The sequence below is a fragment of the Brassica napus genome, chromosome C8 (assembly GCF_020379485.1).
Source record: "Brassica napus cultivar Da-Ae chromosome C8, Da-Ae, whole genome shotgun sequence".
Taxonomy (NCBI): domain Eukaryota; kingdom Viridiplantae; phylum Streptophyta; class Magnoliopsida; order Brassicales; family Brassicaceae; genus Brassica; species Brassica napus.
This window is the reverse complement of record NC_063451.1, coordinates 12,490,722-12,497,313: the sequence shown is the minus strand read 5'-3', so window position 1 is coordinate 12,497,313 and position 6,592 is coordinate 12,490,722.

Sequence of the window (6,592 nt, the reverse complement as noted above, 5' to 3'; positions counted from 1 at the left end):
AAAGGAGCGTTTCAAGGGGCTAATTTCAGGAGAAGCAGAGAGAGGAAGGAGGGGAGCGGAGTAGTCGTAAGTTGGAGAAGAGATGTGAAGGAAAGAGATCAGTGTCGTTGATGTTCAGATTGTTACATATTATCAATTTTATTTGCTTTCCTTGTTGAGTTCTCTCTCGAGTTTGATTATCAAACAACAGAAAATCCATCTTTGAGTTATCTTACGAATGTGAATTGATTTTGAGTTATTGATCTTCAAATGAAGAGTGTGGCTCGTATATGTGAAAATCGTTTCTACTTTTCCTCCTTTGTATGTCGCTCTCTGTTATCTCAAATTTGTTTCTCTACTAATCCTAAGAATGTCGAGAAATAATTGAAGGAAAACAAGGTAATATTGCTCGGGTCTTGGGTTGGATTTTTTTTAAAATCTGGTTTAAGGTTTATTAATTACGAATTGACCCCATTTATTAGTGATAAAATCAATTAAACCTGATTGTGTAGTTTTCACCATATTAATTTTTACTTTGTACATGTGGCATGGATTAACATAAAGATGGGGATGTTATTGACATATTCAGATACTTGAGATGTTTACCACCATATTACATAATACTTGGTGTAGCTGGCAAACTTTTTTCCAACATCTAATGCAAGATTAACTTTTGATCTACTCAAACAAATTATCGAATCTGATCTGATTTTTAGTGGTGGAAATTTATCTATACAGATTTATTGTATTTGTAGGAGTTTTGCTTTTTATTTTTAGATTGTTTTGTTTTTTCTTGAATTAAATCATTAAATGTAAAGTTCAACTATTTTTAAGAAAATATGTTTGGTGTTTCCTTTTTTGAGTTCTAACATACACTCTCATTGTGAACTATGAGATCAATAGTGTGGAAACTGCATTGCTCTTATGTGAATTGAGAAAATATCGTAAGGCATTCAAGTATTCTCTAGCTGACATTCCCGACATTTCACATGATTTGTGCATGCATAGAATACATCTAGAAGATGAATCGATGACTTCTGTAGAACATCAAAGGAGGTTAAACCCGAATCTAAAAGATTTTGTCAAGAAAGAGATAATGAAACTTCTAGAGACTGGTGTGATCTATGCCATATCCGATAATAGGTGGTTTAGTTTTGTTCATGTAGTTCTTAAGAAAGGTGGAATCACTGTCATAACAAATGAAAAGAATAAACTGATACCTACTAGAACAGTTACTGGTCATCGGCTGTGCATTGATTTTCGCAAATTGAATGCCGCTACCCGCAAGGATCACTTTCCACGTTGTACATTCCTTCAAAGCAGATTTTTTCTTCGCTTTAAGTATATTCTTGGTCCAACGATCAACAACTGAATCATCCTTGTCATTCACATTCTAACCACTCTGCTCCCCCTGATTCTTCTCAAACTAGTTATCTCGGCGGGCATTTCTTCCAAGATAATCTCAATATCCTGTGTAAACAATTTTTTTTTACATCAAATATAGTTAAACATATTGATACATAATTAACACATAAATGATATATCACCTTAGTTGTGGCAAGTTTCTCATTCATTGATGTGAGAGTGAAAAACTTGGCTCTACTTATGTTTTTGTACTTTATCTTGCACATCCGCTGTAGGATCGTCCACCTGCTTACGGTAATGGTTCAATACTGGAATTGTCTGAACGCCAAAAGCTACAAAAATATAACTAATTTTACCTAAGTTGTACCAAAAGCTACAAAAATATAACTACTTTTACCTAAGTTGTACCAAGTTCTACATATATAAATTGGACATTCCTAGGATATACCTCCAAAGGAATACTAAAGCTTGAAATTAACCAGTTCATTGTCGCAACCCCTCAGGACTTCTCCAATAACCAAGACACATCATCTTCTCGAATGCAAAATGTCCCCAGGAGAATGTTGTGCACAGTTGTAGATCATTGACAACTCTTAGGAAGAAACTTTCCACATACGGTGCATTTTTTCCAGTTTTTTTGGGGCCCAAGATGACACTGGATAAGAAGTACATAACTATTATCTTCAGATTATCTCCAAAGCAAGGCCCTTTCATTGCCAACAGCTTCTTCTCGACATGATTGAATGTAATATTCTGTCATGTTTCAAAATGCTTCTCGATGAATGATGTACAAGCCCATCCTTTCATATTTGTTGGGATAAGAATGGCAGTATAGTCCCGAAATTATACCCATTTATCTGAGAGAATATCTGATTGGAACACCATTGACAATGAACCATAACTCATTTTCCTTATGTACTTTAGCTGTCCAAAGAACAAGCATCCCCATTCATCCACTTGTGTTATGCCTTTTTCAATGAAAATATGTTTGAACTGTAGGTGCTTTTAGAACATCTCCAACTTCGTCACTAGAAGACTTTTCTCTTTACCAATGTAACGCTTTGATAAAATCTTAATTACTTTAACATACTCGGTTGGAGGAAAGTACATCTTCTATTCTTACATTGCTTCAGTTTCCTCCTCTACAACCTGCACTCCACACAAAAACAGAACAATCCAACATTCAAAGCTTTTACGAAGTTGTTCATAGTTATACAATCAAACAGTCAAAGTTTTACTAATTTGGACACACTTATACTATCCAAATTAGTTCAAGTTTTCCCACATTTTACAAAGTCTCGCCTATTTATTCAATTTCAACTAACTCCTACAACTTCAACTACATACTGTTGCGTTCAGCGCCTCCATTTCATGTTCAGGAACTGACACCGTTTCTTCTGAATCGTTCGAGTGTTCTTATTTATCTTAGCGGTTACAACTTGCTATTTGGAAGTTTCGACAGTGTCTGGGTTATTGTTTACGTGGATTACTCCAGGACGGATCGAGTTCACTCCAGAGCATGTTCCTGTGTTTTGACTACATACAAGTGGACTTATGAGTTTTTTGTACGCCTTGTCCGAGCTTTCTTCACTTCAGGAATGTTTGATTTCACCAGTTTTTGAATTTTTGTTTGCATTTCGATTGAGATGTAGAGAGCTTGATAACGGTCGATTGGAAAAAAATTGGATGACTAATGCAAACCTAAAGACACTTGATCGATTTTTAGTTTAAAAAATGGGTAAGAATTGAATTCAGATTTAACATGCGGACATGGTGCTGGAGTTTGATACTCCGGTTGGTAAAGTTATAATTAATTAGGTTTTCTTTAGTTTCTTTGTCTTTTAATTTATTACAATTAAAAATAAAAATAAAAATTATAAAAAAAGAGAAGAGTATATGAGAATATTTTTTTGGCAATAAAAGCATATCATACTTTGTTTCCTTCTTTCTCTAGCATCTTTCAGAGATAGAGAGACTTTCTTCATCAAATATTTTGTTTTTTGTTCGATTGTAACAGATCTTATGTTAATTCTGATTTTAAGTTCTGTTTGAGGATTTAATTTTCAGTGTTGTTGAAAGTCCTTTCTTTTTTTAGTTTCTCTTGTTTTTGCTTGTCGACAGTTTCTCTTGTCTTTGCTCCTTCCACGTGGTATTTGATTCTGTTTATTTTGTCGGGATGTATGATCACCGCACTTCCCAAAAACCATTCTAAGAGTTTAAATCTCTAATTTGTTAATCTAGCTCTTCTGTTATTAGGGTAAAGTATCTCTGATGGAAAGTGATATAGGCATGTTGGATATTTTCGTGCAACTAGACATGGTATCAGTCATGTTGGCGTTCTTTTGAGTAAAGTAACATCTTTGTCTATTTCTGATTACTCTTGAGTTTTTCCTGGATTTAACTTTCTGGTAATTCACGAATGGCTTAACAACAATCTAAGGTGAAGGTGTTTGTTGGGGTCAAAAACTGTTATCTCGAAAGCAACGTCTAAAATTTACATTTCTGTGCGAAAGCTTTCTCGAAGACACACTCTCGACAAAAGTTCTCGAAGCAAAAGACTCGAGAAAAATGGATCACAGAGTCAAACGAGCGGTCCAACTCGCCGAACAGATAAGTTGGATCGACCACGCCATCCAACTCGCCCGTTCGGCGAGTTGGACTAAGTCCAATTCGCCGAACGGGGGAGTTGGATCGAACGCACCGTCCAACTCACCCGTTCGGCGAGTCGGACCAACTCCTCTTGCCGTGGACCGGACCTTGTGCCTTTTCACCGAGCCTCGATGGATCGATCCCTCGTTTTGTATCGATCGGAGTTACAGTTGGAACTTTACAACAAGAACCGCGAAGACTCGTTTTCCCGAATGAAGTCCGTGGTTATCGTATAAACGGAAACGGTTAACTTAACACCACAATTGTCTAAACTATATGGGAAGTGTGGACTTCCTCGATAAGACGATGTCGTATCAAGCAGAGTTTTTGTGGGAACAGAAACCGTACCTGAACCGAAGCTCATCCAGACAAGCAACAACTGCCACAACTGCCTCAATAGAGCTACCTGCGACCAAGGTTCATTCAAAGAAGTGCATCTCAACCACCAGAAGGAATTTTGGCATGAAACCAACTTTCACAGAAGTCCAACTCAATTATTCATCACTGAGGCTTGGATTTACAAGAAAATCCTTACGGAGGAAGGAGTTATGGATTTTACAAACTAGAGGTTCCCCAGCCCGTTCAGTTGCGAGTATCAAATCTTAGAGGTAGATTTCAGCCCAACCATGAAGCGGCCTTCTCCAGAATCAATCATGGGATTCAATTTTAATTTCTTAGCTTCCCGTAAAGCCTGAAATCAGAAGAATTGGTCAAGGAAAAACCAAGATGCACTCAATCTCCCAAAACCGACCAAACCGACATTGTTTATGGAAAGTCTCCAACCAATTCAATTTGGTTCGACCCAGAGTTATATATGGAAGCCAGGAGATCATATCAGACATCCAGAGGACACATCCCACGATCCGAAAGAGCCTTTACATGATTTTACCATACACCAGCAAGCATGGGAATAAGAAGATCTTCATTTCGGGTAACTTGCATTTTTCGGATTCATTCTTGCTTGGAGGAGTTAAGGACCATCGGCTCTTTCTCTTTAAACCAGAAAAGACCACGACACTTGATGGTTATTTCATAAACCAGAAGCTCCAGTTTCGTGGTTATCTTCCCAAGCTCTCAAGATACAAAGAACAAGAAGTTTCCATATCTGGCCGATTTTATCATCAAAGCTCCAACGACCATATTCTTTATGTTTTAGATTATTTTTCCTTCATTAGAGTTTTAGAATGTTAGAATCTGTCCATGGTTGTGTCCTATATAAGCAGACCTCATTGTAAACTTTAAAAACCCCCTTGATCATTTTAAAATAATAAGAAATCGTTTTCTTTTAAACAAAGTTGTGTATTCTTTGTTGTTATTTCTCTAGTTCTTTGTGTGTGATTCACTAAGTTTTAAAGAAGCCACGTCCAGAGAGCCTTGTGTGATTCAAGACCTTCTGTTCGTCCATTGATTGAGAGAGTCAATCCATATCCATCTATCCATTTCATCCATCGATCCAGCTTGGAAGAGATACCTATCAAGCAAGCCGGATTCCATCCTCAATTTTATTCTCCATCCACTATTTTTGTTGAGAGAGACACACGTCCAACAACAAGGATCCATCAGCCATCTTTCTATCCCTCTTATTTGAATTGTTTTCATTTTGCATATCATTTAGTTTTGAATCTTAAAAAATCCATAAAAATCATAATTGCTTCAGCTTATCATTTATCACATAGTTTATTTTCTGCTCTTCATATAAAGATCATAAAACTCATAAAAAGATTCATCTTTGAATCAGGTACAAGCCGGCCGTCCCATTCCACCATCGCCGCCGCCTAGCCGATCATACCTCCGTCCGTCCTTTCGATCTGTCCAAGCCGATCCAAAACAAAACCTCAGTCAAGCCATCTGTGTAGCCTGAATCCCAGCCTGCAACATTTGGTATCAGAGCTCAAGCTCCTGAATCTAGTAATATCTATCCTTGCATCATATCTTATTGCATTTGTTCACCATTTAAAATCAATTAAAAAAACAAAAATTTCATATTGTTTGCATTTTCTGTCCGATTTTGAATTGCTTGTTCTTGGTCTTAAAACCAGAGATAGGCACGAAAAGGATAGCTCATTATCTTGTTTGGTTCATTTAGAAAACTCAAAAAAAAATTCCCTTGTTTGCATTAAGTTGTCTAGCTCTAGTTTCCTTTTTCGGTTTATTTGCATCAAGCATAAAATCTTTTTTTAAATTCTTGTTTGGGCAATTGTCCAAAATAACACTTCTGAAGTTTCTGTCTCAAAAATAGCCTTAGAAGGAGAAAATCACATATATGCATTCATTAAAAGGTAGAATGTCACTACTACCCTTGTGTTATAATGTATAATAAAAAAAATAAAAAGGAAATCGATTTATCTCTCTTCATTTCACGCGATACCCTCCTCACCGCACCTCCATCGTCTCCGGCGATCCTCTTCAAACCCTTACTGCGCCTTCATCGTCTCCGGCGATCCTCTTCAAACCCTCACCGCGCCATCATCGTCTCCGGCGATCCTCTTCAAACCCTCACCGCGCCTCCATAGTCTCCGGCGAATATGACTCTCTTCATCTGCAACGACGCAGACGAAGATCCAGCGAATAGGAATCGTGTTCCTCCTCTCTCGACACC